Source organism: Hemitrygon akajei, chromosome 29 (assembly GCF_048418815.1).
Source record: "Hemitrygon akajei chromosome 29, sHemAka1.3, whole genome shotgun sequence".
Lineage (NCBI taxonomy): Eukaryota > Metazoa > Chordata > Chondrichthyes > Myliobatiformes > Dasyatidae > Hemitrygon > Hemitrygon akajei.
This window is the reverse complement of record NC_133152.1, coordinates 51,194,433-51,204,246: the sequence shown is the minus strand read 5'-3', so window position 1 is coordinate 51,204,246 and position 9,814 is coordinate 51,194,433. Positions and strand designations below refer to the sequence as shown.

At 42.0% G+C, this 9,814-nt stretch overlaps 1 long non-coding RNA gene across 1 annotated transcript; it reads left to right on the top strand.

The window, feature by feature from the left end:
- Positions 1-441: 441 nt before the first annotated feature.
- On the top strand, positions 442-7,654 carry LOC140718526 (uncharacterized). Its single transcript, XR_012096729.1, has 3 exons — positions 442-582; positions 4,460-4,553; positions 7,373-7,654. It is a non-coding gene; the product is annotated as an uncharacterized lncRNA (long non-coding RNA).
- Positions 7,655-9,814: the final 2,160 nt, after the last annotated feature.

The following is a 9,814-nucleotide window of genomic DNA, read 5'->3' as shown; positions in this document are numbered from 1 at the left end:
GTCTCATAAGGAAAGATTAACCGGATCATATTATTGTAACGTCTACAACCCAACCTTTTTAATCCCATGGATTAAAAACTATTATTAACTGAGGAGCCCATGGACGCTTGGTTGGGAAACCTTGTTCTGGAGTTTAGAAGAAGCATGAGAGATGATCACACAACACTTTAAAAATTCTTAGTGGGATTAACAGGAATAATATTTTCCCTTGCTTGGATTATCTGGAAAAGATAAGACCAAGTGTGATATATTTTTAGATTTTGAGGGATATGAGCTAATTACAAGAGAGAGGTTTTGAGCTACAAGATCTTTTTGAATGGTGGCACAGACACAAGGGATTTAGCAGCCAAATACCGATTTAGTCTTCTGTCTAACTTCAGACAGAAAGCAGGATACTTTAATTCATCGTGGATCTCATAAATGTTTTTGTATTTACATAGTTGGGACTTCAAGTTAAACAGAATTGTACTTACACTCACAATACGATATGTAAGCCCAGGGAGGGGTATTATTGCATTGACAGCTGTCAGGTGGCCAGAAAGCACACAGCATGCCCACCTGGTGAAGGAGTTAAAGAGAAAGGTAGGTTGATGGAGTGTCTTTACTAAGTGCTGTGCCCTGGGCAGGACAGGGGAAATTGAAATCACTGGCACCAACTGGAGTTTGCTCTGAGGATGGCTGCCTGAGGCCCCCTACTGGCAACGGCAGCTTGCTGTTAGTTCTTTGAGTGTAACTGGAATGGTCTTTGGATTTGTATTTTAAGAAGCTAGTTCATCCCACTTCCCATTTTACCCACTATTGGCCAGGCTTGAGTTTTAGCCACCGAGCCTGAGGCCTCAGTCGATCAGAGTTGACCATGGATATTGTGTCCTAGCTGTCTAGGTATACAAGCCTGGGCAGTACCACATGGAGAGCAAGCTGTTGTCCATGTAGCAAGCTCCACATCTCCATGCATCTGATGAATCTAAAGGAACGGCAGAGACTGATACAGTTTGGTACCAGCAGCATCACAGGAGTTGCCAGTCAGCATTGAACTTAACGTTGGACTGCCCTAAGTGCTCCAGCTCTGGATTTACTCCCGAGGCCTTCCCCCATGACTGGGTATGGTCACAAAGCAGTGGAAGATTGAGATCAGAGTTTTCCTTCTCCTAGATGAGCTGCCAGTCTCGGCTGACTAGCCCCATCTGCTCTAAGCGACTGGATTTAAATTGCCTATAACCTGCCTTTGCACCTTCTGTTAGTAGAAACAGTTCTGCTAGTTTTAGTAACTAAATCACACGTGAAGGCCAGGAGCTAGACTTGGTTTTCAGAGGCTTTTTGGTTCACACACCATTGGGAGCATTTAATAGGCAGCTCGGAGGTGTCAGTGTTGCAGATGAACAGGGGAAACTATGGAGCCATGAGGGAGGAGCTGGCCAAAGTTGACTGGACGGATAGCCTAGCAGAAAAGACAGTGGAACAGCAATGGCAGGTATTCTTGGGAATAATGCACAAGGTGCAAAATCAGTTCATCCCCCGGAGAAGGAAGGATTCAAAGGGGGGAAAGGGGCCTCAGTGGTTGACAAAGGAAGTCAGAGACTGCATAGCATTAAAAAAAAGGAAATATGACAGAGCTAAGGTGAGTGGGAGGACAGATGATTGGGAAGTTTTTAAGGAACAACAGAACTTAACTAAAAAGACAATATGGGGAGAAAAAATGAGTTACGAACGCAAGCTAGCCAGGAATATAAAGGAATATAGCAAAAGCTTTTTTAGGTATGTGAAGAGAAAGAAGATAGTTAAGAACAATGTTGGGCCCTTGAAGAATGAATTGGGTGAAATTGTTATGGGAAACAGAGAAATGGCAGAAGAATTTAATGAGTACTTTAGATCTGTTTTCACTAAGGAAGACACAAGCAATCTCCCAGATGTATGGATGGGCCAAGGACATAGGGTAACAGAGGAATTGAAACAGATTGACATTCGGAAGGAAACGGTGATGAGAAGACTGATGGGACTGAAGGCTGACAAATCCCCAGGTCCAGATGGTCTGCACCCTAGGGTACTAAAGGAGGTGGCTCTGGAAATTGCGGATGCATTGGTAATCATTTTCCAATGTTCCTTAGATTCAGGATCAGTTCCTGAGGATTGGAGAATGGCTAATGTTATCCCACTTTTTAAGGAAGGAGGGAGGGAGAAAACAGAGAACTATTGACCTGTCAGCCTGACATCGGTGGTGGGAAAGATGCTAGAGTCCATTATTAAGGATGAAATAGTGGCATATCTAGATAGCAGTGATAGGATTGGGCCGAGCCAGCATGGATTTACCAAGGGTAAATCATGCTTGACTAATCTGTTGGAGTTTTTCGAGGATGCAACCAGGAAGTTAGACGGGGGAGATCCAGTGGATGTAGTGTACCTTGATTTTCAGAAGGCATTTGATAAGGTCCCACATAGAAGATTGGTGGGTAAAATCAAAGCTCAGGGCATCGGGGGGAAGGCATTGATATGAATAGAAAACTGGTTGGCAGATAGAAAGCAAAGGGTAGCGGTGAATGAGTGTTTCTCGGAATGGCAGGTGGTGACTAGTGGAGTGCCACAGGGCTCGGTATTGGGACCACAGCTGTTTACCATTTACGTTAACGATTTGGATGAAGGCATAGAAAATAACATCAGCAAATTTGCTGATGATACTAAGCTGGGTGGCAGTGTGACATGTGATGAGGATGTTAGGAGAATTCAGGGTGACTTGGATAGGCTGGGTGAGTGGTCAGATACTTGGCAGATGGCGTTTAATGTGAATAAGTGTGAGGTTATCCACTTTGGGAGTAAGAACAGGAAGGCAGATTATTATCTGAACGATGTAGAGTTGGGTAAGGGAGTAATACAAAGAGATCTCGGAGTCCTTGTTCATCAGTCACTGAAGGTGAATGAGCAAGTGCAGCAGGCAGTGAAGAAGGCTAATGGAATGTTGGCCTTTATTACAAAGGGAATTGAGTACAAGAGCAAGGAAATCCTCTTGCATTTGTACAGAGCCCTGGTGAGACCACACCTGGAGTATTGTGTACAGTTTTGGTCTCCAGGGTTAAGGAAGGACATCCTGGCTGTAGAGGAAGTGCAGTGTAGATTCACGAGGTTAATTCCTGGGATGTCTGGAATGTCTTACGCAGAGAGGTTAGAGAGACTGGGCTTGTACACGCTGGAATTAAGGAGATTGAGAGGGGATCTGATTGCAACATATAAGATTATTAAGGGATTGGACAAGATAGAGGCAGGAAATATGTTCCAGATGCTGGGAGAGTCCAGTACCAGAGGGCATGGTTTGAGAATAAGGGGTAGGTCATTTAGGACAGAGTTAAGGAAAAACCTCTTCTCCCAGAGAGTTGTGGGGGTCTGGAATGCACTGCCGCGGAAGGTAGTGGAGGTCAATTCTCTGGATGCTTTCAAGAAGGAGCTACATAGGTATCTTATGGATAGGAGAATCAAGGGATATGGGGACAAGGCAGGAACCGGGTATTGATAAGGAATTGATCAGCCATGATCTCAAAATGGCGGTGCAGGCTCGAAGGGCCGAATGGTCTACTTCTGCACCTATTGTCTATTGTCTATTGTAGTGGTAGTTTGTCCCCATTACCACCCCTGGCTATAACAACCTTAGGGAACCAACCTTCAGCCTCTATTGCCCATCTTATTGCATGACTGCGTGCTCCTGACCACAGAAAGTCTGAGGTTCTGCTCCAGTTCTTTGTTAAACAGCTTGATGTAAGACCATAAGACATAGGAGGTAAGAGCAGAATTAGGCCATTTGGCCGAGTGGGTCTGCTCCACTATTCCATCATGGTTGATTTATTATCCCATTCTCCTGCCTTCTCCCTGTAGCTTTCAATGCCCTTACTAAACAAAGACCTATTAAATATACCCAATGACTTGGCCTCCAGAGCCATCTGTGACAATGAATTCCATGGATTTACCACCCTCTGGCTAAATAAATTCCTCCTCATCTCTGATATCATTATTATTTTGGTAGTGCTTTATCTGATCTCTTCTCATGCTGCTATTCCAAAGTCTGAGCAAATTCTTCAGCTGACAGAGGCCCACACGCTAATCCACCATGAGGAAAGGAATACACGATAATTTATTCCTGTCCTGTGCTGCTCGGAGTTGGGAGTGTTATTTCTACAGTGGTGTGACCGAGAAGCATGGGTATTTTTCTAGACCCCAGTAATTGACTGAAGGTATTTGTGGATGTTAAAACAGGTTCAAAAATTCTGTTCTGAAAAAACACTGAGAACTACTCAGTGAAGTGGATTCTTTGATATTTTCAACATGCTGCAGGTGACAACTTCATAACAGTTGAAAGTGGAATTGCACATTTATTTAACTATTTGAAGAGGAGTGTGGAAAGAAGTAACAAGATCTCTCTGACACTGGTATTACAGCTTTATAAGTTACCCACAATAACATTAATTGTGTGTTTCAGGAACACCTTTCAAAGATACAGTGTGTGAGAAATGTCCTGATGGAACATTTTCAAGCAAAGCTTCAACAACTGAAGAGTGTAAGAACTGGACAGTGTAAGTACTTTAAACTCCATGGTGTCCTTGTCCAGAAAGTATCACCTCTTGTTGATTTTTCTCAATACCTCCTTTCCTTTTGCCCCAAACCACCAGGGAAGAGGCGACACAGTGACCATGCCAGGACCACTAGACTCAAGAACAGTTACTTCCCCCAAGCTGTCAGTCTGATCAACACCTCCCCACATTAACCCAACCCACCACTCCCCACACTACTACATACACATCACCCAGCATCACTTTATGTACATATAATCAGTCTGTGTGTGTAACAGTTACTTGTACATTGTGTATTATAGGATTGCTTTTATATTTATATTTATTGTGTTTTTATTTCTTTATTATGTTATTTAAGAAAGTAAGACATAAGAGGAGAATTAGATAAATCGGTCTATCAAGTCTGCTCTTCCAGTCAGTCATGGCTGATTTATTATTCCCTGCAACCCAATTCTCCTCAAAATCTACCACATGACCATAAGGCATTGGGGCAGAATTTATGCCTTTTTTTTTCAAGCTACTTCGAATCTGAAGTAACAATCATTTTGTTCTCCTTTCACAAAAGAGAAAATCTACAGAGGCTGGAACTCTAAGCAACACACAAAATGCTGGAGGAACTCAGCAGGCCAGGTAGCATCTATAGAAAAGTGTATACTCGATGTTTCAGGCCGAGACCCTTCAGCAGGACTGGAGAAAAAAAGACCTCCTTACATTTGTGCACTAAAGAATGACAATAAGCCATTTTTATTTATTTACTGAAGTACAGCGTGGACTAGACCCTTCTGGCCCTTTGAGCTGTGCTGCCCAACAGTTTCCTATTTAATCCCAGCCTAATCACGGGACAACTTGTAATGACCAATGAACCTACCAACCGATACATCTTTGGACTGTGGGAAGAAACCAGAGCACTCGGAGGAAACCTCAGCAGTCACGGGAAGATCGTACAAACTCCTAACTGTCAGCTCAGGAATTGATCCCGAGTTGCCCCAACCTCAATCTTGAATCTTTCACAATCTGCCTTTCAGAAACAATTAATCATTTGCACTAATGTACTGTTAACAAGTTAGAACCTGGTTGAAAACACTCTTCTATGTTTCTCTGTGATCTGTTTCACTTCTTTAATTAGAGGGAACTAAAGAAACTGCCTGGCCCATTGATGTACATTTGAAAAGTATTTCCCTCCTTTTGCCTTGTCCTGGGTGGGAGACCTTTCAGTGAATTGTCTCATTCTCTGGATCTTCCTCTCTGTATCCCAAATGCAAGTCTCTCATTTCAGGAATAACTGGGAGCTTTTGCACTTAGGCAGCAACTCCCAGATGAAAAAAATTAGCAGACTAATTTAATTTGAAGAGTGTGGTGTTCACCAAAGTTTTTGATGACACGCTGAAACTCTGCAGACTCCTGAGGAAGAAGAGGCTCTGTCATGCTTTCTTTGCAGTTGTATTTATATGAAGGTGTACCTAATAAAGTAGCCACTGAGTGTACGTATGTTTCAGTTCAGGTGATGAATGTCCACTTTAGGTATTTCTAAGAAAACGTAAAAATGAAAACATACGTAAATCATACATTCTCTGCATAACTCAAGTATAATCATAGTTTACGTATAACTTTGTAAACTGAATTACAAAAAATCCTTAAGTATATTTTTACAAACATAATCTACAGCAAAAAAATGTGTTGAATTGTTGAGCAACACACAAAATGCTGGAGGAACTCAGCAGATCAAGCAGCATCTATGAAGGGGAATAAACAGTCGATATTTCGGGAACGAGATCCTTCATCTGGACTAGAAAGGAATGGGGCAGACGTCAGAATACAAAGGTGGGAGGGGGGAGTATGATGTAAGAAGCTGGGGGATGATAGGTGGAAGAAGTAAAGGGCTGAAGGAGAAGGAATCTAATAGGAGAGGACAGTGGATCATTGAAGAAAGGGGAAGCGTAGGGAACCACCTTCCTCCTTGCCTGATCTCAGCTATCATTTGCTAACATGTACTCCTGCCCTCCCCCACCTTCTTCTTCTGGCTTCTGCACACTTCATTTGCAGTCTGGATGAAGGGTCTGGGCCCAAAATATCAACTGTTTATTCCCTGCCTGACCCACTGAGTTCCTGCAGCATTTTGCTGAATATTTTCAACATCTGCAGAATCATGTGTATGTGTGTGATTCTCCGTGAGTTGAGTTGTGCACAGAGCCTGCTCCAGTTTTAGTCAAGAACATGGAGAGAAGGGAATTAAAACACAGGCAATCTCTCAACATTGAGAATGACGTTATCAAACTCCAGCCACCTCACTTCTCCTGTCTGTTTGCATTCTGACTGGTCGTTTTTAACTGCCATCCTGCTCTTCCCTTTCCATTTATTTATATATTCAGGTCTTTTGGTCATTTCCCAACAGACCAGACCCTACAACATTACACAGACAAAGGGACTCAACTGCCCCTTAATGTCTACATTACTTTATCAGATCAGGTTTTCTGTTATACCTGGGATTGTTTTATTTGACATTTTTTACAGAAGTCAACATTGGCACAGTGGATGCACCTTCTGTGACTCAGAAGGTTGTGGTTCAAGTCCAATTTACAAGACCTGTGCCCCTGAATCTAGGCTGTCGTTGCAGTGAGTGTCTCGGGAGAGATGTTAAACCAAGGCCTTGTCTCCCCACTCAGATGGAATTGAAAGATCCTGCTGATCATTGGCTGTTGACATTTTTTCTGATCGACTGGGATTTCAATAACATATCAATTGTAACAGATTTATTATAATTAAACTTTGAGCAACTATCGTGGGTGCTTACATCGATTTACGTTTTTCTATATCTTCCCCAGATGTGAAACACTGAAACTTAAACAGGTTGAACCAGGGAGTGCTGAAGCTGATGTGAAATGTGAAGCAGTGTCCAACTTGTCCAAAGTTGCCTTTTATGTTGTGCCCATTATTTTGGTTGTAATTCTTCTTGGTATTTTCATGGCATGTGTTTTGTGGAGGAAACACAAACATAAAACAGGTATGTGAATGAGCTACTGTGTGCATAGAACATAGAATATTACAGCACAGTACAGGCCCTTCGGCCCATGATGTGTCGACCTTTTAACCTACTCTAAGATCAATCTAACTCTTCTCTTCTACATAGCTCTTGTTTTCTTTTCAAATTCTGATTGTGATTTATTTCTTTATCATATATACATTGAAACATACCTTGAAATGCGTTGTTTGCATTAACAACTGACACACCCAAGGGTGTGCTGGGGACAGCCTGCAAGTGTCACCACACATTCCAAGGCCAGTACAGTTTGCCCACCACGATCAGCACAACAACATACCACACTCTACAGAGCAATAGACAATAGACAGTAGGTGCAGGAGTAGGCCATTCGGCCCTTCTAGCCAGCACCACCATTCACTGTGACCATGGCTGATCATACATAATCAGTACCCAGTTCCTGCCCTCTCCCCATATCCCTTGACCCCACTGTTACGTACCCGTGACACGTGACAGTGGTACCCTTGTCACGTGACTGGGGTTGAAGTTATACTGGACATGAGGTAATGGTGGAGTGATGTCATTTTCCCGCCAGTAGAGGTCATGTGACAGGTTTTTTCTACAGGGTATAAAAGGAAGACCCACCCTGTCAGGTGGGGCAGTTCGTGGCTGGATTTGCCAAGATGACTTCATGTTACTGTGTGATTTAATGTGATGACGCAGTTTAGTTAAAAATGAAGTTTTATATAATGCCTAAAGTTTAAAAGGTCAGAGCCAACGGTTTCTTTGCTAATGGAGAGTGAAGTTTGGAGATCAAGAAGAATCGATTTTCAATGGATTGACTTCAACCTTGTGTGATCCTCATTCGGAAGGATTTCGTTGACTATTCTCGCTGTTGACCCCTGGGATGACCAGAAAGGGTTTGAGAATAGTGTGGAAGAGAGGTCAGTCACTTTAAGTTGTTATATTTGATAAAATTCGACGTGGGAGTTCGACGCTGGGAATCGAAGGACATCGACGTGGAAGAGAATTTAAATCGCTTTAAAAAGTCTCTCCTTTTAAAAGTACCGTGAGCTTTTGAACTGTCGGCATATCATTCTTTGAACTGTTTTCATTCGGCAATTCGCTTTGGAGAACTGTTTTTTTCAATACTACTTTAAAGACTGTTTGAGACTGCAAAGCTATTAAGAACTGTCTGACCAGCTGCCAGCAGCTGAGCTCGGACCATTGTTTGGGTTTGTTTACATTTGAAGGGGGTTTGTTATCAGTGTTTAATAAACGTGTTATTCGTTATAAAACCCCTTGCCTAACTCATCTATATTATTGTTGCCCGAATACGTAACATAAATATGGGGGTACGTCCGGAATTGAATTTTTGAGTTTAAAAAGTTTTTTGAATTTTGAATCGGTGTTTTGGTAACGGGGATTGCTCGATTTTTTTTTTTGTTTGTTTGGCTTGTGAGTGGTATTCGGCAACGATGAATATTGATGAGTTTCTGGATTCGCCAGTCGCGGATTTGTTAGTGAAGGCGAAAAAAACTGAAGTGTCTGAGATCGCTAATCGGTTGCATCTTAAAGGGATTTTGCCAACTACATCAAAAGCTGTAATACAGAGAAAGATCGCATCACATTTTGTGGCTTCGGGTCATTTTGAAGAATCGATTTTAGAATCGTTTCCAATAAGTAATCTGGAGATGCAGTTGCAAATTGAACAAATGATGTTAGAAAGGTGTAAATTGGAAATTGAGCAAAAGCAAAGGGATTTTGAATATGCAATGGAGAAATTAAGGTCTGTAGAACAGTCTGCTGATTCTAAAAAACCGTTTGTTGCTAGCCAAGAAATTAAATTGGTCCCTCCATTTAGTGAAACAGAAGTGGAGAGATATTTTCAACATTTTGAAACTATTGCTCGGATGTCAGAGTGGCCGAAAGATAAATGGTCAGTGTTATTACAGAGTGTAATCAAAGGAAAGGCACGACACGTTTACACAGCTTTAACTGCTGCACAAGCATTAGATTATGATATTGTGAAAGAAAATATTCTCAAATCGTATGAATTGGTCCCAGAAGCGTACAGGGAAAGATTCAGGAGTTTGAAAAAGTCTGTGGAAAAGACTTATGTGGAATTTGCCTATGATAAAGCTATGTGTTTTGAGAGATGGGTTTCTTCTAAAAATGTAAATGGGGACTATGATACATTGAGAGAGCTGATTTTGATGGAGGAATTTAAAAGAAGCATTCCTGTTGAAGTAAGGACCTACTTAAATGAGAGGGATACTGATAAATT